This window comes from Neomonachus schauinslandi, chromosome 8, assembly GCF_002201575.2.
Source record: "Neomonachus schauinslandi chromosome 8, ASM220157v2, whole genome shotgun sequence".
Taxonomy (NCBI): Eukaryota; Metazoa; Chordata; class Mammalia; order Carnivora; family Phocidae; genus Neomonachus; species Neomonachus schauinslandi.
The window spans coordinates 32,890,388-32,914,453 of record NC_058410.1 but is presented as its reverse complement, the minus strand read 5'-3'; the positions used below and the strand labels follow the sequence as shown (position 1 = coordinate 32,914,453).

Here is a 24,066-nt window from a genome sequence, read left to right as displayed (position 1 = left end):
AACCAACTGAGCCATCCAGGCGCCCAGACACCTTTGGAGAATTTAAAGGAAGAAAAGAAAAACTGAGGAGAAAGGGAAAATTTGGGGAGAAAATATGGTCAACCCCCTAGAATATATTCAGTGAGAATTCTCTTAGCATTCATGTCAGCATACGATTCAAAACAGGTTCAATGGAACTATTTTCAATATGAAGTTATTGGTGTTTTAAAAACTTTGTTTGGGATAATCTTAGAATAATCTTCTAATACATTAACTTGATTTGTAAATCAAAATCTAGTAAACTACCCAGAAGAAATATAATCAAATAAGTGCCATCTTCATGTCAGTTTAGCAGCAGAAAAGAAGTTAAATAACTCACTGAAATCACAAGGTTTGGAGAGGGCTGTTTTAATTGCAGCGTGTGCCAAGTATTTGGCTAAATATATTTCACAGGATACAAAAACTGTAACTGTAATTCCTATTCTCACACTGTGAAGCCTGTGTCTCAGTAAAATGCCAGTTTAAAAGACAAGACAATAAAGACCACCATCACCACCAGAACCCCATAAGAATATGTGAAAGGTTATAAAACAAAACTCCTTTTATAGAGTTGAATCCTTTCCAGGATTGGCCTTTAAGACATTCTGACAGTGCACACAAATACTATCTCTGGAACAAAACCAAAAAGGCACAGCTGCAAGACATCTTCCCCTGAAGTTGTAAGGGACTCAATAGCAGTCCTTCCTTTGAGCAAGGGAGTCTATAAAAGCCAGAAGCAGACCTATTTCCCCCTACCAACTGCTTCATGGAACTACTTTTTCCTGATCCAAACCATAGCTTTATTAAAAATCTAAAATGGACAGCATGGACAGTAAAACTTCACAATAGATTTGTAAAAGAATTTATAAATAAAACTTGAAAATAGTAACTACTCTATGATTTTCATTAAGAAAAATCCCCAAGTGAACCAAAACTATCCTAAGAATACATGGAGATACATATTTTTTAAATTACAGTCCATCACCATCACAAACAGGAAATTTGGATGGATTAGCAGGATTTTTTTTTCCCCAACCCTCTAAGAAGTTAGTGACCAAAAAAATTAAGATGATTAGTACTATTAGTATTCTCAGTGCTGATGTATTTTGAACTTATGATATCTGGATTATTTATGACAGCTAAGAGTGAAAAAGTCAAAGACATTTTGAAATCAGTTAGGAATAACCTACAACAATTCACGTAAGCAAATCAATGATTTACTTCTTATGCTTTCCCTGCTGTAGTTTTGACTGTTTCTATAGCAACACCAACAAATACTCTTATACAAATATTTCTGCAGCCAAGATAAAAACCAATAACCACTTCTCTAATTCATTTCTATTACGGTTTCCAACAAAAAATATCAGCCTTCCGGGGCACCTGGGTGGCTCAGTCCATTGAGTGTCCAACTCTTGATCTCAGCTCAGGTCTTGATCTCAGGGTCGTGAGTTCAAGCCCCACGCAGGGCTCCACGCTGTGCATGGAGGCTACTTAAAAAAAAAAGCCAGCCTTCCTAAACTTCATTCCAGAAACTTGAATACCTAAGGCTTAAATATGCCAACTGCAAATACTGCAGATACTCTCAAATTCTTCATACAGGGAAGTTAATGACAAAGAAGGTATAATTCTGTTACCACTCTGACAATAACTCATTTTGAACAACAAAGAGACAAGAGAGCAAAAGAAAGTAATTACTAACCAATTACTTACTTGGAAAATTATCTAAATTCTAGAGAAATAGAACACTGAAAACTTTGTGCCAAAATGTAAAGAATTCAATATTCAGACGCCAGGAGATAAGCAGATTTCTCTGCATAAGTTTCAGACATGCTTTCAAAATCTTTTGTTAGTGCTATGGTTTTGAAGTAAACAAAATATTTTACTAATAGCAATAGGTCTGCCTATTTTGTGAGCAAGCACTCTGCAGAATGTTTACAAATGCCCTTATTTAAGCCTCAAAACATCTCTGCACAGCAAGTGTTACCAAGTTCATTTTATACGTGAATAAAATGAGGCTCAGAGAAAGGAAATAACTTCCCTTAATAAGCATGGGATACAAAAGAGTATAGCAAGTAATTGTCAGTACTATTGTTAGACAACCTGAATTTGAATCCTGACTTAACCCCCTCACTATGCAGGAGATAGATACACAAGATTTGAATCCCATTCTATTTTATTTGAAATACATCCTTGACATTACAGCATGACGCTTATGCAACTTCCCAGTTATACGTAACCAAATGCCAAACTCAGCCTTTCCTGAAAAGCCTCACGTACCCATGCCTGACACTTCCAGGTGAACTTTATACATAAGGACTATACTCAACTGCTTCTACTCTAACCCATACATTTTCTCAAAAATATCTTTTAGAGATACATAAGGAAAACTGCAAAAACACAACTGAAAGTTCTGGATCTTTCTACTTTTCAAACATGTACATATACGTCAACAGATACTTACCTGGCATATAAGGTTAATTGCTAGATATACCACATCATGCCTTCTTCAAAGCATGGACAGCCATTTGGGAAGACCAGAGCAGTTCAAATAAAAAGCCATCGCTATAAACTTGTGAGTTAACTGTAAATGCATTAAAAAAAAAAAAAAGAATGTGTCCACAGGTACTACAAACACATACACCAGATTTCCCAGAACAGTTCTGATTTCAAATATTCTATCCACTGAATAGTGGGTTTGGGACTAATGGATAACTGCAGGCTAAAGCGGTAAGCAGAAGAAACTTAAAACTTTGCAAGAAATGGTGGATTCTCATTGATAGGAAAGAGGGACAGCAAGATAGCGGAGAAAAGTCCTCGGGGTGAAGCAGCAAGATGCACAAGACACTCCAGGAGATCTGGGGGGAACAGGAATCTTAAGTAGGGCAGTGAGTTCACCATTATCACTGAATCAGTCACATACAAAGGTAAGCCAGAGGCAATGCTGCAGTAGGATATTTGGAAGGATTGTTGAGGGTTCTGAAGTCCAGGATAAGGACTCTAAGCTAAAGAAGACAGGTTAGCCCCTCCTAAAGTTTGTTGGGAGTTTTGTCTTGTTTTAGTAATAGCTTTATTTAGCTACCATACAAGTCACCCATTTTAAGTGTACAGTTCAGTGACTCTTACTATAGCCAGTTGTGCAATCATCACCACAATCAATCTCAGGACATCATCAACCCAAAAAGAAAGCCCAAACTTCCTAATTTATTCTATGAGGCCGGATACCAAAGCCATCACAAAAAAAGGAAACTACAAGCCAATAACCCTAATGAATATAGAAGCAAAAGTCCTTCACAAAATACTGGTACACTAAATTCAGCAAGATATTAAAAGGAACTTACACCAAGACCAAGTGGAAATTATTCCAGGAATACAAGGGTGATTCAACACACAAAATTCAATCAATAATCATGTTCTTGAGAGAAAAATACAAGATTATCTCAATCGAAAAAGCATTTGACAAAAATCCAACATCCTTTCATGATAAAACATTCAACAACCTAGGTATAAAAGGGAACTTTCTCAATGTGATAAAGTCCATCTATAAAAATGCCCCTCACACTTAATGGTAAAAGACTGAAAGCTTTGCCCATAGGATCAGAAACAAGACAGATATCCCCCCTCACCATCTCTATTCAACACTGTACTTAAAGCCAGTGCAATTAGGCAAGAAAAATAAATAAAAAGCATCCAAACAGGATAAGGAAAAAGTAAATGATCTCTATTTGCAGATGGCATGATTGTTAGATTAAAAATCTTAAAGAATCAAAAAAAAAAAAAGGCTAATAAAGGAGTTCAGCAAAATTGCAGCATAGAAGATCAATATACATATTCAATTGTATTTCTATACGTAAACAATCCAAAAAATAATTCTAGTTGGCATCAAAAAGAATACAAAGGAATAAATTTAACCAAGGAAGTACAAGACATATATACAGAAAAATATAAAACATTGTTCCTAAAAAAAAATCAAAGACAACATAAATAAATCCATGTTCATGCATTCAAAGATTTAATAGTGTTAAGATGGCAATAATCCCCAAATTGATTGACAGAGTCAAAGCAATCCCTATTAAAATTCCAACTGCCCTTTTTTTTTTTTTTTTTTTTTTGCAGAAATGGACAGGCTAATCCTAAAATTCAAATGGAATTGCAAAGGACAACAGATAACTGAACTAATCATGACACAGAAGAACAAAGCGGAAGGATTCACCCTTCCTGGTTTCAAAATTTATTATAAAGCTAGAGTAATCAAAACATAGTGGTCCTGGCATAAGGACAGACATACAGATCAGAACAGACTTGAGAGTCCAGAAACAAGCCCACATATTTATAACCAATTGATTTCAACAAAGATGCCACGTCCACGGGAAGGAAAAGACTTTTTCAACAAATGGTACTGAGACAACTGGCTATCCACATACAAAAGAATGACTCTGAACCCCTATGTCACACCATATAAAACAACTCAAAATGGACCAAAGATTTAAAATACATAACTAAAACTATAAAATTCTTTGAAGGAAGGGAGTATAAATCTTCCTGACTTTGGATTTGGCATCACATTCCAAAACAGAACACGTAAAACACAAGCAACAAAAGAACATATGAATTAGACTTCACCAAGATTAAGAACATTTGTGAGTCAAAGGACACTATCAAGGAAACAAACAAAAAAAACCCCCACAGAATGGGAGAAAGTGCTTGTACCCCACACACCCAATATGGGCACCTAAAATGCAGAATATATAAAGCATGCTTACATTTCAACAAAATGACAAACAACCCAATTTTAAAAGGCACAAAGGACTTGAATATATATTTCTCCAAACAAGATGTAAAACTGGCCAATCATCACAGGAAAGATGCTCAACAACATTAGTCATTAGAAATTGGAAATAAGACCACAGGGAGATACCTCTTCAAATCCACTAAGAAGACTAGTGGGAAAAAAAAAACCCACAGCCAAGTGTTGGCATGGAATTGGAGAAATCAGAACCCTCATGCATTGCTGCTGTCAGGAACGTAAAATGGAACAGCAGGTTCAGAAGGTGATGCGAAGAAGGGGGAATGGGTAGTAACTGCTTAAGGTATACAGGTTTCTTTTGGGGAGATTAAATCATTCTGAGGTGATGAGGACATTGCAGAACATTTTGAATATAATAAAAACCACTGAACTGTATATTTTAAAATGGTGACTTTTAGGTTGAGTGTATTTAAAAAAAAAAAAACCCTTTAGCTATCATTCCCTAAAACTAGGGTTTGACGTGATGACAGGATACCAAAGTTCTTAGAGAAGATTACAGAAATCAAGGAAAGGAATGATGATTAGGGAATCACCCCAGAACAGAGAGAAAATTATCCTAATTCTAGCATTTGTTACTATTAACTTTTTACTGTATTTCCAAGAAGGGACTATTCTTGAAAGTTCAGGTAACATAAGAGAGAGAGAAAAAAAAGAGCATCTTAGGAGCCAGAATTTCCTCAAAAAAGTTTTTTTAAAGGACCATCTGAGGATGCCTGGGTGGCTCAGTCGTTAAGCATCTGCCTTCAGCTCAGGTCATGATCCCGGGGTCCTGGGATCGAGCCCCGCGTCGGGCTCCCTGCTCACCAAGGAGCCTGCTTCTCCTTCTCCCCCTCCCCCTGCTTGTGTTCCCTCTCTCGCTGTCAAATAAATCAATAAAATCTTAAAAAATAAAAATAAAAAAAATAAAAGACTATTTGGCAGGGCATCGGAAGGGGCCAGAACTAGATAAAAGTCTGCATGACAAGAACAGAGTTCAGGTACTATAAAAACTAAACATGGTAGATGGAATCTACCCACGCAAAGAGGTACAGAGTCACCTACGTGAAGCCTCAGTGTCAGGCAAATGCACCACAGGAACACTGGCTGCGAACTAGCCCTGCAGGACAAGGTAAGTGCTAAGGATGAAGGACAGGAAGCCGGTATCAGATCATTCAGTAATCATTTGTTCATTCAGCAAATACTTATTGAGAGCCCATTAGATGCCAGACAACTGTGAACACAGATAGGATAACTGCCTTTGTGGAGCTTAGAACCTGATGGTGGAGAAAGGCAAATAAAGAGTCAACTGGGGAGAAGGGAGGTTATTCAGTAGGTACATTAAACAGGGAGGAGGAGGCCCAGTAGAAGAAAGAACCATAGAAGAATGGCTACCCATAGGAAATTATATCTACACTGAGACCCAAGAGTAGAATATGAGTGGCAACATGTACGTAAGTCGAGAGAGGAGAGAAACTGGACAGGTGAGCAGGGAAACCTGATTAGCATGCTGAAATCTACAACAGCAAGAACCTTATAAGGTAAAAGCTACATTAAAAAGTTTGGGCGAGGGGCGCCTGGGTGGCTCAGTCGTTAAGCATCTGCCTTCGGCTCAGGTCATGATCCCAGGGTCCTGGGATCGAGCCCCACATAGGGCTCCCTGCTCAGTGGGAAGCCTGCTTCTCCCTCCTCCACTCCCCCTGCTTGTGTTCCCTCCCTCACTGTCTCTCTCTCTCTGTCAAAATAAATAATAAAAAAAAAATCTTAAAAAAAAAATTCTATAAAAAAAAAAAAAAAAAAAAAAAAAAAAAGTTTGGGCGGGCGCCTGGGTGGCTCAGTGGGTTAAGCGTCTGACTCTTGGTTTGAGTTCAGGTCATGATCTCGCAGTCATGGGATTGAGTCCCACATCGGGCTCTGAGTTCAGCGTGGAATCTGCTTTAGATTCTCTCTCCCTCTCCCTCCTGTGTGTGTGCCCTCAAATAAATTAAAAAAAAAAAAAAAAGCTTGGGCTTCTTCTGGAAAGTGGTATTTATAAAAGGATTTTATGCACAAAACTAAAAAACTTTACACTGTAGTCAGGGTGGTAGTTTTAAACAACAGGTTAAATAAAAACTAGAAAAAAGTAGGAAAACCAGACAGATCATGACATATTTATCCAGACAAGAGATAGTAACAACATTGTTTTTAAATAAAATATTAACAAATGCATAGTCACCGCCTCCCTCTCTTCCAAAGTGAATTCTGCCATTGTAATTTCAATTCTGAAAGCAATTTGACTGACTTATTATGGAATGGGCTGAGTTATTAAAGAATAGATCCATAAAGAACACAGGAGAGACTCAAGCTAAAACTGATAGAGTTGGTGTTTATTGTTTGGGAAGAGGTTGGTTTAAGGAAGAGTCTGAAGGCTGCTTTATACTGGGATGAGAAGGTATCAGAAAAATTTATAAACCGATAAAGAGAATTTGTTTGCTGTTCTTATGAAATCACTTGTTTTTCAAGAGAGCACAGTAAAAATAAATAGTTTGTCAATTTTTTGTCAAAGTTGAGACTTACATTTCTTTGGCTACCAAGGTTAAAAATGGACCATGAGAGAGCTAAGCTTTATGCAAGTTACCATGTCTGAATATGGAAGGTGTCAGCAAAATGAGGTGGATAAATTCAAGAAATATTCAATTAGGACAACGGTAAGACTCTGGTGACACATGAGAGTTAAGGTCAAGAGAAAGAAAACAAAGATAAAGAGCAGTTAATTAGATAGCAAAGCCATTCACTGAAATAGTTAAAGGAGGAGTAAAAGGTCTGGAGACAAGTTAATAACTTCAATTTAAATTGAGTAACAGAAAAAAGAGGTATATAGAACAGAATAAGCCACTAGATAAAATGGAATCAGAAAAATATTACTCAGAGGAAGATAGAAAAAGAAAAAGGACAGGACAAATAGAAAACAAATAGCAATATGGTCCCACAAACACCAATAATTAGATTAAATATAAATGATCTAAACACATCAAATAAAAGACAGAGATCATCAGATTGAAAAAAGTTAGGACCCAATTCTATTCTGTGTATAAGAAATCTACTTTAAATGTTAGGACTAGGAACAAGAGAAATGGTATGAAGAAGCAAACTGTGATATACAGAATTGTAACAGCAAAGCAAAGAGATGGCCCTAGACCACAGAAATGAGGATCTCTGATTAATGGAAGAGTGAGGGGGGAAAAAGTCTAGGAAAAAAACTCATAATATTACAAATAAGTGTGGTCCATATACAATGCTTAGGGTATATAAGTAAATGTCCTGAAGGTTCTTACAATCTAATCACACAAATTTTAATTACTAAACTGTCTAAAATATGTCAACTTTATGGTTGTAATACTCCTTTCCTACCCTTATTTCCTCTTTCCTCTTCTACCAGGTTAGTAATGTGCACCTCCATGGCTGTGTCCTTTTCCACAGCCACACAAAACACGATGACAGTCACATGGTGGGGGGTGGGGCCTTAGGAAATCTGTGTGCTACACGAAGTATGCATTTCAGGGCCTTAACAATTAACAAAGCCTTCTTCACCTCTTCCCCATTGCACTCCTATTTAATAAATTTAAGCTAAGATTCTTTCAAATGTCTAATTTATGTCTCATAAAATAGAAAGCTCTTGAATACCCATTTTGCCTCCCTTTGTAAATCTAATGCTATTTTTGTTCTTTGACTCCCAAAATGCTTACCTTCTTTAAAATAGCGATACACAACAAAGGTTGTTTGAACTTTATCACATAAACACTTCTTTCTACCATTTTTTAAACTTTGAAATAAAATTCTCAAAGAACATTGTGAGTGGTGCTAATTACTAGGAAAGGTGGGAACAGTATGATGAAGATCCAATATGCTTAGCATGTTATCTTTGTTTCATCCCTCTTTAGAAAAAGATGGTCTTTGCAAAAGAAAAGCGTAAAAAATATTTTTTTGAGCTTTTATTTTGAGAAGACTGAAAAGTTCACATCCATGGTTGTAATTTGTTTCTCTTGGATCTAAACATACACCCACCCATTGGCTTCAGAAAAGTGCTTGGACAGAAACCTGAGACAGTGATACTTCCTGGAATTTCAATTGAAAGAAAAAAGAAAGAAAGAAAAGAAAAAGTATCCTTTCCGTGAAGGGAAAACCAGTAGCAAATAATGCAAATGTTCTTTTAAATTAATACCAATCTATAAAAACCTATTCTTGCACAAAAGATACATTCATTCATTCAACGAATAGTTCTAGAACAATTATTAAGAAGATTTATAGAACTATTCCCCCTCTCACACACTTGATACACAGTAAGATTCCACTGAATATTAGCAAAATGGCTCAGTAAGAAAAATTTGTTTACCCACAGTTTTGCAGGGCCATTCGTAGTTCCCAAAATGTCTCTCCCTTCTCTTTGCTACTGACTGGTTCCCTCTCCATGTAAACAATCCGATTCTTAGGAGAAAAGACCGCAATCTTACACCCATATCCCCACAGCTTAACACAGTACTTGGCATATAGTAAGGTAGCCAAAGAAACATTTGATGATGAATGAGTAATCAGATCATATTCATTTAGTATGCAGCTACAAACAAAATCCCAGTAACACACTGAAATAGACTCAGTACAGGAATCACCAGATCCTTTCCTCGCTCTTCATCCAAGCTCACTCAGTTGTCCTCTCTCTGTATGTACTTCTAAGGCTGAAATGATCATTTTTGAATTTTTAGTATCAGTTGGTCTTACTGTGAACTTATTAGCAGCTCAGGCTTATTCATCTTTGAATCCCCAGCCTAGAACACAGTAAGAGTGGGCTCCAATTTGTCTCATAATAAAGTACAACAAATTCCAAAAATACCTGCTTAAATCATATTCCCAAGCTTCAGATTATTATTCTATAGTAAACACAATATACTTAATTGGTAACAAGATTTACTATCACAATTAAGTTAAATATTTCATCCTAGTCCCCTGTATAATAAATAGTACCCACAAAGGAAAATTCATAGCACTAGAAATACAAAATGAGGCTTCCTTGGGCAGGCTCTTTTAATGAACAGTAAAAGTCACCAGAACAGATGCCCAGGGTAAACAGATATTCTCCATAAAACCTGGCATGTATTATTTCTAAAACACAGGTATCTGTAATTAGGTCTCTTTCTTCAAATAATAATAATAATAATAATTTTTTAAAGGCTTCCAGTGGCTCTGCAGGGAGAATGAAGACCAAATGCCTCAGTATAAGCTACTGGGTTTAGCCCTTGCTGGCTCCAATCCAGATCTTCAGCTTGTCTTCTGCTTCCCCTCCCCCGACCTCCAGCCATACCAGCCTCCTCAACACAAAATAAATTTTCATGCTTCCGTGTCCTCATTAATGCTGACTCTCTCCTCTGTCTAGACCGTCTACTTCCCGTGTCTATCCTTGGAAGAAAAAAAAAAATTCAACCCAAGTTTCCAGGTATGAGGTTAAAAATAAGGAGTTTGTGATCAAACCTAACAATAACTCTTCTACTGATTTTTAAGCCAGAGGATACACAGAATAAAATGTGGGGTCAGGGGGAGCCCAATCAAATTATTTGGTAGTTTATGGTGCACACACACACATACACACACTCACCAATCACAAGGCCATGAAAGAGAAGTCCAGTAGATGGCAAACCAACCCAGCAGGGACCCTCTACCATTCCAACAATACCCACCAACAGAGTAACCAGGATACCAAGAACAGTGAAGTCAGACTAAAATGGGTGAAGAGTAGTGCGGTCCCTCCTCTGAGACAGCCCTGACACCAAGGCAATCCTCCCAATGGACAGAACCAGGGGCAGGAGGATCTGATCAGGAATCACATTTCAAAGACAGGTTATGCCTAGAGCAGTCACTGTTATTAACTTATCTAATTATCTACCCCCTGATCCACACAACTGATGACCTATAGAATGTGATTTACAGCTATTCAAAGGGACAGGACAGGGCAAAGCATGGTCCTGGGGGAAACCTGAACAATGGGACTGACCACTGCAGACAGGCTGAATGGAATTGGAACCAGAGGCAGGAACATCATCAGTAGACCGTGTTCTGAGACAAAGACATTGCCTATAGATGCAGTAGGTCAACAGGACTTTATACAGTCTGCCCTTGGTAAGGGAAGGACCTTTGCAATATGCCTATAGAAGCTACGCTGAAAGTACACACACATTTACGTATTGTCCTCAGAGGTACAGAAAGGTGTGTGTACATACATACGTATCTATAGACAAGACGGATGATATGTAGCAGCACTCTTAACCACTCAGCATCCACCCTCAACTTCCCCTTTGTCACCATCTCCCTGACCTTTTCCTCCCACCAGAGTCAACCCCAGTCTAAGGATTTTAACTAGTTCTATTCAAACCATCTGGGTTCAGCCATAATTTGGCTATCTCCTCTCCTTCTCAATCTCATTATCCCCTCTAATTCCATTTGTTAACCATACTGGAACATCAGAATAAACGCTCAATGAACTGACAAAACAACACAGTTATGACAAGAAAATTTGTTTTTGCTGTATTATCTATAGATCAAAAGTAAATATTCTCCCCCATTGAACCCCAGAGTAATGAGAACGGGGGAGGAGGATAGTTTTTCTCTTCTGGAGAAGAATGGGTCCCAGTATCCACCAATTCCCTGGGGAGAGTTTCCTTCTACTTCCACCCCTAAACTCTATAGGAATATCCATATTAAGAAAGAGTTTACTTCTGCCACTGAGTTTATTGTAACAGGATCGGTCCTGTACCAGTTGTATATTTATCTTTAAAAAAAACAAAACAAAACAGATGGAATGGCATGACACAGGGCTTGGTATCATTATATAAAACAAGTCCAGCTGATGGCTAGACATATACAACCACTGTAATCCCTGTGTACCTCTGCCCCAGATGACAGGAGCTGGGCTACAGCAGAATCAGCTCTTGTTGGAAATCAGTGAGCCAGCTGTCCAGGAGGAGCCAAGGCTTATGTGATCAGATCTTTACTTATTTCAAAGGCTCCTTAACAGTTCTAATAGAGACTTGTTATGCTTTTATGATCCTGGAAAACATCCAAAATGATCAGCCTATCCTTTTTTGACACATGTATCTTCAGGCAATAAATGTACACGCTTCCTACTAATGGAGAACTTCCAAGTGAGTCCATATAAATGAAATGAGTGCCCTATGGATTCACCTTTCCAAAATTAAGTACTACCAGCTTAAGAATTTACAGAGACACATTCGCCATATTTTGCCAAGGGAAAATAAGCAGGTTTAAAAGGATAATGCTGTTGTTTTAACCCATGTGTACATATTCACAGATAAAAGACAGGAAATGCGGGCGCCTGGGTGGCTCAGTTGGTTAAGCGACTGCCTTCGGCTCAGGTCATGATCCTGGAGTCCCGGGATCGAGTCCCGCATCGGGCTCCCTGCGCGGCACGGAGCCTGCTTCTCCCTCTGACCCTCCTCCCTCTCATGCTCTCTGTCTCTCATTCTCTCTCTCTCAAATAAATAAATAAAATCTTTAAAAAAAAAAAAAAAAAAAGACAGGAAATGCTCAGTCCAAATGATAACAGTGGTTGTTCCTAAATGCAGACAATGAGAAATTTTTTGCTTTATTTGTAGTTCTTTATATTATCGAGTTTTCTTCAGTGACTAGGTTACTATGATTAAGAAAAAAATTTAAATAGCTTAAGGTTCATTAAAACAAAATATATGAAGTTTTCTCTCGTTAGTTCTGTATTCCCAGCTTTAGCAGTTTTAAAGGCAGCGCAAAACAGGATGAGTAAATCCCAGTAAAATTATAATAAACTGGTACCATGCCATGTGGTATAGATTTACCTGAAACACAGAGGTACATTCATACTATCCCTCTTTGAGCTTGGCACTGTATACAAGAAATTACTGGACTCTAAGAAGCACACACTTTCAGACACTGTTACATCAGAGGCCTTTTTTTTTAAGTTAGATTTTAACTGGATTTAAAAGAATGAAAGGAATTTCCTGGATTTTATCAGGGCAATTTCCCAACAGATTTTTGCCCCCACTTCTTAATACAAGGATTAAAGCCACTTAGCAAATTAGAGCTCATTCTTGCCACTTAAAATGCTATTAAAAACATATAAATTAAGAGATCTTTGAGAAGCAATACACATCAACAAAAGGCTTAGAACTCCAGCTCAGAATTAGTTGCATGAACAGTGTCCTATAAAGTTAGTCAAAAAGCAGCAAACATCTGAGGGCCTGAGTGCAGGAGGGATCGACTTTCGGACCACACAACACTATGGAGAGACGGGGAACGCATATCTACATTCGATCAAGAAAGAGCCTTTCTTTGTTTTGTTCTCATATGACAAGTATCACTGTCAAGTTTTCACTACAACTTCATTAAAATACCAAGCCATACACACGCACAATTTAACACAGCACAAGGAGGACAGGGACATATTTTTCAGAACTGCAAAATGGCATCTGCAGAATGTCTCAAAGGAATGACAAAGGCACTTCTTTGGCCCCAACAAAGAGAACAATGTTTCCACTAGGACACTACAGGACTACTGCATTTCAAGGGGGGGTGGGGGGAAGGCAATAAAAATTAACACAAAACAGAGCTGAACCAGTAGAATGACAGTCTGTAGGGCAGAATTAAAAGAAAGTATTGAGGATGCAAGTTTCACTCGGAGCACACAAAACTAAGAGTCCTTACTGTTCTTTAAAAACTGGGCAATTTCAAATATTAAATTTGAAAAGAAAAATTACAACTCCAAAACTGAGAACATAAAATTACTTATCTCAGCAACCAAATCAACTAAGATTTTTAGGTTCATAAACACTGTGCTTCTATGATTCATGTTGTACAACAGGTAGCTTATAAACAAACTATGCCATCATTATGCTGAACAATCTACACAGATCATTTCATTTCTCATGACCACTCAGAAATGTAGTATCAATGCCTCCATTTTACAGATAAGGACAGTGACTCAGTATCACGCAGATCTAATCAATTCCAACTCTCTCCCTTATTAGCTAGGACTTTGACTTTCTTTCCAAGACATTTTTACTTTAAATTTTGGGACTATCAATGTCAAATAATATTCACAAGGATTAAAGACAAACTACTGTCCAAGAACTTTCCTAAAATAGCATACTACAATAGAACTAGAAGCTTAATAAATTGGGGGTGGGGATATCGGGATATACCCACTTTTAATCAACCAAGTAACATTTTCAAAACATTATTAAGAGAAGGGCTTAAGAAACATCTTCAGGGAGGGGAAAAAAAAAAAAAAAAAGAATGCCAAGGACCAGGATTCATTACAAAAAGTGAATATCTGAACATGCTGGATGAAGAAAGATCAGAATCAGGACCTTATGCTGATTGTTCCTCTTTTACTTGAAGTCTGTGTACTTTATCTGCAGTAGATAGTATCCTAGACAACAATTTGAAGACTTTTACATTGTGGAAAAAACAGTTTTAATGATAAACAGCAGACTCTGATTAAAATAAGTAGAACCAGTAAATATGTTACCAACGGGGACATTTTTCTCATAACGATTTCTTTCTCATCAATTGTTAGCCCTACTTTGAATCTCTACCCAACTAATCTTCCTCAACTCCAGTTATGATCACACCATTCATCTGTTCAGACAAACTCAGTAACTGCAGAAAGAAAACCCAAATTCTTCCATGCAAAACGCAGAGTCCTCCAGGCTCTGGCTGGACCCTCCTTTCCAACCTCTCTGCTCAGGTCTGTCCAAGAAGAATTCTACTGTTGAAGAAAATCTACTCCAATCTGCAGGCTCACTCCACTGGCCTCTTCTCAAAAGTCAGCTGGTTGGAGCATGCCCATCATCTCCCCTACCACGGGGCCAGTCCAGCTCCCAGGCTAGGAGCTTGCCAAAGACCTCCCCACCACTCCCAGCTCAATGCCACCCCTCCCTCCCCCTCTTCCCTCTGCACTTGTCCACAGGCCAGGCCCTATGCCCACATCTCACCTACTAAATACGTCTGTTAATCCTCTCTGGACACTTCAGAGCAAAAAAACACACCCCTATGCACCAAGTTATACTTAGTATGTTTGCGTAGAAAGAAATGAGGTTGTAAGAAAACATCTTTAAGAAACTTAAGCACCTATTTTTTTCAAACAATTCCAGGCATCATAAGCTTGTTTTTCTATTATCTAACATAATCATCTTAACGAGTCAATAAAGAAGGCCTAATATTAAACAGCACTCTAATGGAATATTATTTTGGCACACTTATAATGAGAAATCTCAGACCATCTTTTAAGATTCATATTAGTGAAGTGTGAGGTGTGTGGAATTTACTACCTTCAGTCTGCATGATTGGTTCTCATGGATTAAGACTCACCTAAAGGGCCATTATCTTCAAAAAGGTATTAAATTCTCAGAAAAACAAGGAAAAAAAAAAGTGGTTCCAAAGTAAGTCCTACGACAATGTGTTTTGGGATACACAGTCCCCCTGAACCATATAATTTCAGATACGAGAGGGACCTGAAAGAATTTAGCCAATCCTTTACATTACAGATACTAGAGAATCTAAGAAATTTTAAACAGAGCGAAGTGACAGAGATCTTTTTAGAATGTCCTGAGCAGAGGCAGAAACCTAACCTCCTGGCATAGGATATCGGCCAGGTATTTCTCATTTGTATTAATGTGTTAAATCAACCAGGTGATGAGCTCACGTTTCTGAATGAATTTGCCTCTGAGCACTTTCTGAAAAGCTTACTTTTCCCAAACACACTTTTCCCTTGTATCTTCTCTCAATGCACCCCACATTGCTGACCTTCCAATTCTCTACAGGTGTAAAAACAGTATGAAATTGTCGAGTAGTAGTTAAAACACAACAGCCACGGGCATTACTATAATCTCTCCTTCGTGCGTAGCATTTATCTGATGAAAGCACGGAGGATCTTCCTTTCACCGCTCGAGTGGGTACAGAAATCACAGCAGAAAGCTGGACGAGGAATGGCTGGAAAAGAGAAGGGGCACCTGTCCAGAAAAGCAGCAGCTATGGCTATCAGAACTGAGACCTCAGACAAGAAATTCACTACTTTATGCTTCTGGAACACACACTCAAAATTGTGCAACAGTTACAGAACTTTTAGAATATAGCTATATAAATACAATGGAAGCCTGTCTTCCAGGAAACCCGGCCAACCCAAATACCTACCGCACACCCAAATCTGGACCAGATCTGTGCGGGTTTCTCACTGGTCATCACTCTCTACTGACTTCTGCTGCAGGACAGCACCCTTAGCAGATAGAATTCACGGATATTCATTCCGTTCTGGGAGAATGGCATTGTAACTAACACAAATACCACTACCTTCAAGCGGTCAAAACAGCGCATCCAAAGAAAAACACCAACTCACGTTTACCAGTAACGCTTTCACTGGGTTATCACAGAGCTCTTCAGAACTCACACTTGCAGCCCAGGTCTGCAATCAGTGTAACACCTTGCTCAGTGGCAGCGCACAATCCAAGGACACTTGGATTAGGATAAACGCCTTAAGTCGCAGTGCTGACACAATTCAGTTCCTAACGCTTATGTCAGAGGGGGCCCAGCCCGGGGCAGGCAATAATACGACAGATACTAGAACCCAACAGTAAACAGAAGTATTTTCAGGAAGTAGAATTCCTTTTCCAATCATAAAATTCCCAAGTTACTTTACTCCTTTTGCAGAACCAAACAAACAGGTGAAAATAATTCCAAAAGGCCTAGAGGGTATGCAGAACCATCATTGCTTAAATATAACAAATAAAAAAAGACTCCAAGAGAAATAAACTCACACTCTAGCAACACGTGAAACCATCTGCGCAAGTACATTGCAACTACACATTTAAGGGAAAAGCGCAGACATGGGCGCATGCGCACATACATCGCACACGGGGTCCCCTGTCCATAAAGTGATGTGGCTGCTTTCCTGGGCAGCTCCTGAAATCGGTCTCCTTTTGCAACACATCTTTTGTGTCCTGACACTTTTCTACAGTGAACAAGTCAGGAGACAAGCAAGCCACTGATCCAAAAGGATTTGATTCTTTATATTATACTAAATTAAACAAACTTTTTGGTACAACACTAGAGAATAAATTAAGTACAGTATCATAAGAAATGCAGAGCACCGTCAGGAAAAAAAGAATTTTTTTTTAAATTCTGTGTCTTCCTACTCTAGCTGCTCAGGCTATGTCCATCCTATTTCTCCAGTACTTAAGCTGTCATCTCTAGTCAAGTTCCCCACCCACCCCAATCACCGGAAAAACTTCTGGAAAAGCACCAAAAGTATAATCAGCTTTGCCAAATGACATTCAGATTCTGTCCCCACCCTAATATTTGGCTATTTATCCTTATTTCTCTATCTCTTTCCATTCTTTCTCCTGTCCTCCGGCCCCCACCTACAAATATATCCTAGTAATTATTTCCTTTCTTCCCCACTCCCTACTCCTCAGATTTTCTACACTAAATTTCTTCATTCCCTTCGTTGTCTTTAATTCTTCCCTCAAGATGCAGAAAGCCAAGGCGTACAAAATTATTAAGTCTTCAAGATGCAGAATTTAATATGCTGGAGACTTCCTGTGGAGGAATTTTTCCAAGAAAAACAAAAACGGAGGATTCTCCATCACCTATTTTTTAGACATCCTTCCCAGCTCACTAAAGTCACTTCAGCTGTTTTGGTTTGTTCTCCATTGACCAAGGGTCAAACAGAGGTGAGGGTGAGTCTGAGAATGCGTGCGCCAGTACATCGTCTGAATCCGTAACTGCCTCAAAAAGGACATCTAACTACCTGTTGACCAAAACAGATGTGCAAATCATGCTAGACTTGTTTCTTCTGCAGAGATATTCCTGCGATCGACGGTGCCAGCATGACTAATAGCTCCCAGAGGTGAAAGAAGAGGCCATGTGCCCTAATTTGCCCTAACTGTGCTCAGCACCTTTTTAACAAGTCAGAGTAATAACAGTGCGAACCTAGGAGGTGCTCCGCTAGAACTGTGAAGACACAGCAAAAGGAGGGGAAAAAGAGAGGCAGGCCGGAAGGGAAACAACAGGACAACCTCCCCATCCTTGAGGAGCTCATAAACTAGACACTAACACATGCAACCCCAGGGAAAGTTACCATTCATCAAATACTCAAAATGTCAAGCCATAAGACGGGGTGAGCAATATGCCAGAGGAATGATGCCGCTAAGAATTCCTATGGGAATGCAGCAGAAGAAAGCAAATCTATTCCAGAGTAGAAGAAATGTGGCACAGGAAATAAGAGTTTGGCAAAAGCACTAAAAAGTTTTAAGAGACTTATTGGCTTTAACATGGAAGAAATGAAAGGCTTCAAATCTACGGATGTTTATTCTAAATGTAAAGCCTACATTTTTAACTTCCACTCCTCTCGGGTTCACCTCAAATAACCCTAAGGTAGCAGCAATTCAGCCATATCACAATGGTTTTCAAACTTCTCCAAAGTACCTGGGACAAATTAGCTACACAGGTGTGTTTGGGGAGTTTCAAGGTTTTACTTTTTTTTGTAGTCAAACTTAAAGTTAGATGGATTTAACACTTTAAGGCAAATCTAATGATCTCTAATGTATCCTAGAGGATAATACCTCACAAATTCTCCCCAGTAAATAAAGTGAAATAGGCAGCACGGTACAGTGAGAAGTAAATAGGAATCAGTGGAACCAGTTCCAATTCCAGCTCCGAAACAATTTTGAGCAAGTCACTTAACCCCACTTTTCTAAATTTCCTCTTCTAGAAAATAGAGGAAAGATGAATTCTCTCTGAACATGCCTTACAGTTCTAAAATTCTACATTAAAAAAAAAATACTTGGCATGGTAAACTGCACACAAAATAAAGTTGGATGAAAATGGACATCAAATCCAAATATACAGTATGAGCCCCAAAGTCTTTATTCTATAAGCTAGGAGTAGGGTACAAGGATAGACACAGACTACTAATAGTGATTGTGTTTGAAAGTGAGAATCAAGCTTTTACTATTTATGGTTCTCTGTATTCCAAATTTTATTCAACAAACATGTAAGTTTATGATTAAAAAGATCCAATCCCTTGACTCCAAGCTTACCATTTGGAATCAGAGCTCTATGAAATATGCAATTTTCAGCCTCTATGAAATATGCCGGAAATCAGAGTTCTCTTAGAAATACTATAGTCCAACCTTCAATTAGGGGGGGGCAGCAGAGGGGTGTAAACACTCAACTTGTTCTTCCACAGCTATTTTTCTCATCTAGTCTGAAACCCCTCCTCTGTCCCCACCCTTCCCCTTAAAAATCTCTTGGGAGTGATTGAACGCAAGTAACCTAAAACTGGAATTTCTGGGACTGTCTGCTTCTCAAAAAGTACTGTATTTTCATCTCGCTACCTCTACACACACAGAATGAATTTCATACTTATTTTCGCAACAAAAGCTCACAGTAGTCCTTAAGTATCCTTTGTAAAAAGGGAGGAGCGGGGCGGGGCAGGGCAGGCTACATAGGACAAAACGATGTGGCACCTGTGGGGGTGATGTCATCACCAGCCGTGGCTCTAGAAAACAAGCTGTGGCTAGGATCCCCAAGCCGACCTCACACTATTTAACAAAAACAGTCCTTCCTGGCCCTAGAAAACCGCACTCACACTTGACTGCTCTGCTGAGGAAGCCCTATACTTGCAACTTTGCAGCTTTAAACACTTTGTAGAGCACAGCATCAAATACCGTCTGGACCATCTTTGGAGAGCTACGCTTAGCTGCTCTAAATTGTATTTAGTATCTGGCAGGCCTGAAAAGGACTAACTCTGCACTCCTGTCCACAGGCAGGATATAGGGACTCCCGACTCATGACAGGCCTGATTGAAAATAAAAAAAAAAAGAACCACACATACACCCCAGCTCCAAATGAAGTGACTGACTTGGTTGCGAAAGGGGTGGGCACAGCGGGGAATGAGGCCAGGTGTCAAAAAGTGAAATCCTCGGGGCGCCTGGGTGGCTCAGTTGGTTAAGCGACTGCCTTCGGCTCAGGTCATGATCCTGGAGTCCCAGGATCGAGTCCCACGTCAGGCTCCCTGCTCATCAGGGAGTCTGCCTCTCTCTCTGACCCTCCCCCCTCTCATGCTCTCTCTCTCTATCTCATTCTCTCTCTCAGATAAATAAATAAAATCTTTAAAAAAAAAATATTAAAAAAAAAAGTGAAATCCTCGGGCGCCTCGCTGGCTCAGTGAGCGGAGCACATGACTCGATCTCAGGGTTGGGAGTTTGAGCCCCACCTTGGGTGTAAAGAGGACTTAAAAGTAAAATCATAAAAAAAAAAAAAAAAAAAGTAAAATTGAGAGGTGAGCCTCAATCTTCATTCTGTAAAATGAGGCTAAGAAAATACAATCCATGGCTATTCATACAGATAATAATAAAATACTGTTGGTAGAATGACGGTTTTTAACATAAACACTAAGTTCATGTTAGCTATTATTTTCTTGCCCCACAGTAACGGTCATTAAAGGGAATACTAACTCCTCCAATTTACTTAAGATCCAATCAATCTATAATGTGCCTGAAAGTACTTGAAAAATTAATGGCACTTTCAACACTTCTAAGGAAAATACACAAGGAGTTTTAACTACTTGTTAAATACAAACATATTTGCTCCCCAGGAAGAATGGGTGGGATATGACCCTTTCTGCCACCCTCTAGTCATAGTAGAAAATATCCACGGAAGAATCCCTATCCGGCCACTCCTCCAGCAAGGGGCGCACCCAGAGATGAGGTACCTGACACAAGCTTGGGGTAAGAACTCGGGGTAACGGGCTGAAGTGCTACAGGATCCTGGACCTCCACCCAATCTCCTAACTCCCCTACCCACCAGGGCCTGGTTACCTTTCCCTCCCTTTTTAAGAGCCACAGAACGTAGCCTCCTGCTTCCTTCCCACTGCCAACGCCTGACCAAGATGATCCAGTATAAAGGGAAACTAGACTCTCCACCTCCCAGGTTCAGTCTAGAAAGCAACCCAGGCCTTGCAACTTACTACCACAATTTTACTACTCCTAACAACGGGGACGTGGCCGAGGAAAGGCTAAGTGTGCGTGCCTGTTTTCACTTACATTCTAAGGCCAAAGCCAAAATTCACACTCGGATGCTAATGCTAATATTTCATTTTTAAAAAATCCTGAACACAGGAGGAAGACGCTAGAACTTATATCTTACAAATCCCAAGACTGCGTCTACTTGATTTTTTATAGAGCTGATCTCCTCCTAATCCTCTAAAATTTTCAACTATCTATTGCTGACTATGTGTTCTACAGTCAACCCATCACTGAAAATCGCAGAAAGCTCTCTCCCTGTGACCCAAAGCACACCAACAGTCTCCTCTCCTCACTGCCTAGCTTTTAAAAGATCTTAGCGATGACCCAGACTCTGGTACTTCCCTAATCGGACAGTGAAGCTGCAGAGACCCAGGGCTGAGTCAGAGCTCACCCTATATCTGAGCCACACTTCTCTCCACCACCTTACAATGTTCCAAGTTACTAGGGAAGAGGGGAGCTGAATCCCAAACCTTCACATGTATAATGCATTCCAAATTGAAATCATTTTTATTATCATACTCCTACTCCTTTTTATAAGGCCGTGTGGGTGTGTGTGTGTGACAGAGAGAAAGAGATCCTGCCCTCCTCACCATTTTAGTTACCCATTCCCACGGTCATACCCCAAGCACTGGCTTTCAAACTTTTCCACATGTGACCCAGAGTAAAAGATTTCCTTCCCTCCAACCCAGTTTGCAAATACAATGTAAACACACCCAGTTTTAATGGAAACAAAGTTTTCAAAAGACTATGTGTGATCCACTCTGATCCAGACTAATGCCTAAACTTAGGCAGATTGTGCTAAATCCAGCCCCCACCCCTGGGTTCAGTGAGCCTTCTCCCAGTGGATTTCCTCAGCCAGAAAAAAAGGGCACCTCTTTCCTCCCACTGCCTCTCTCCTTCCCTCTCCCAAAGGGGAAGCTTTGTGCAGGGGCAGGATCACAGCCCATGACGCTGATCCGAAGCATGATTATTGCTACTTGAAAACTTTTCCCAAAGAGGGAATCTTCTTTTAATTCATGTAATAACTCTGCAGAGGCTAGATATGACCCTGACTCCCATGCTGTTTATTCTTTCTCATATTCTAAATGCCAGTCCTAGCCTTTTTTTTTTTTTTGGCTGTTTGCATTTATTTTTTTATGTTATGTTGGTCACCATACAGTACTTCATTAGTTTTTGATGTAGTGTTCCATGATTCATTGTTTGCGTATAACACCCAGTGCTCCATGCAGTATGTGCCCTCTTTAATACCCATCACCAGGCTAACCCATCCCCCCACCCCCTCCCCTCTAGAACCCTCAGTTTGTTTCTCAGAGTCCATAGTCACTTATGGTTCGTCTCCCCCTCCAATTTCCCCCCTTTATTTTTCCCTTCCTTCTCCTAATCTCCTCCATGCTATTCCTTATGTTCCACATGAGTGAAACCATATAATTGTCTTTCTCCGCTTGACTTAGTTCACTTAGCATAATCCCCTCCAGTTCCATCCATGTCAATGCAAATGATGGGTATTCATCCTTTCAGATGGCCGAGTAATATTCCATTGTATATATGGACCACAGCTTCTTTATCTATTAGTCTGTTGAAGGGCATCTCGGCTCTTTCCAAGTTTGGCTATTGCGGACATTGCTGCTATGAACATTGGTGTGCATGTGCCCCTTCTTTTCACTACATCTGGGTCTTTGGGGTAAATACCCAGGAGTGCAATGGCTGGGTCACAGGGTAGCTCTATTTTTAACTTTTTAAGGAAACTCCACACTGTCTTGCAAAGTGGCTGTACCAATTTGCATTCCCACCAACAGTGTAGGAGGGTTCCCCTTTCTCCGCATCCTCTCCAACATCTGTTGTTTCCTGCCTTGTTAATTTTTTCCATTCTAACTGGTTGTAAGGTGGTATCTCAATGTTGTTTTGATTTGAAATTCCCTCATGGCTAATGATGTTGAACATTTTTTCATGTGTCTGTTAGCCATTCATGGGTCTTCTTTGGAGTAGTGTCCATGTCTTCTGCCCATTTTTTGACTGGATTATTTGTTTTTTGGGTGTTGAGTTTGAGAAGTTCTTTATAGATTTGGATACTAGCCCTTTATCTGTAGTGTCATTTGCAAATATCTTCTCCCATTCTGTGGGTTGCCTCTTTATTTTGTTGGCTGTTTTCTTTGCTGTGCAGAAGCTTTTTTAAATGATTTCTTGAAAAATCCTACCCTAGACCTATAATCCTACCATTATCTTAATTTCCTGCATCTCAACCTTTGATTATCTTCCATCTTTCTAGCTCAATCCCTCTCGAACCCCAACAATTCTTTGATCTGAGCAGCCTGTGCCCCTCCCACTTCCCAATGCCAAGTCTTTGTTACCCTCCTTCAGCACCTTGGATCCCATGGGCCACCACGATAGCCTTAACTCCCAGCTCCTCTCTCCTCCAGCATGTTCAAATGTTCCACCTAACTCTGGCCTTACTTACTTGCAACCATGCAGCAAAACAAAAATAGCTATGATAACTTTTCTCAAAAATCACAACCACAGACTTTAATTGGACTCAGAGATCTCCAGAAATCCTAGGAGAGTTCCCTCATCAACCCACCCTACACTTCCACTCTCCTGGACACAGATTTCACATCTAGGCAAAAAGCTAAAAAAACAACAACAACAAAAAACTACAGACTAAAAATATAGGACACTGGAAATTGGATCTTCCTATGGGTTCAGCCACAATCTAACTACAGCTGTCCTCCAAGAAGGAAAACCAGATATTGCTTAACGATCTCATAGTTGTAAATGGAAGTTACCAGAGTAAAAAAAAAAAAAAAGACTTTGCAGTACAAGGCTGACTTCCAATAAGTTTAAGAGCATTTTGCCATTAAAGAATAAAAGAAAAAGTGTATTTACTCTCAGAAGTGTTTTTGTTTTCTTTTTTTGGAAAATGTTTGCCAATATTCTCCTTAATTCTCTTACCAAGTAGTCCATGTGTAACTCCACCCTGCCTCTCTAATCAGACAGGCAGAACAGTGTTTTGTCCAAATATAATTTGTTCAACCATGCAAACACCTGTGAGATCAAGCATGTTCAATTTGCAAGGGACAAGTCCAATGGCATGGCCACGGTGATAAGAAAGGATGCCCTGTTAGGGGGCCTTTTGCTGAAAGAAAGCTTTTCCATTATCTCTATTTTGAA

General features: G+C 39.4%; 1 protein-coding gene and 1 pseudogene across 1 annotated transcript in view; one reads left to right on the top strand and one right to left on the bottom strand.

The window, feature by feature from the left end:
• EPB41L2 (erythrocyte membrane protein band 4.1 like 2) overlaps nucleotides 1-24,066 on the bottom strand; it is a 216,263-nt gene that overhangs the window by 135,675 nt on the left and 56,522 nt on the right. The window lies entirely within an intron of this gene.
• On the top strand, nucleotides 21,818-21,936 carry LOC123325530 (annotated as a pseudogene).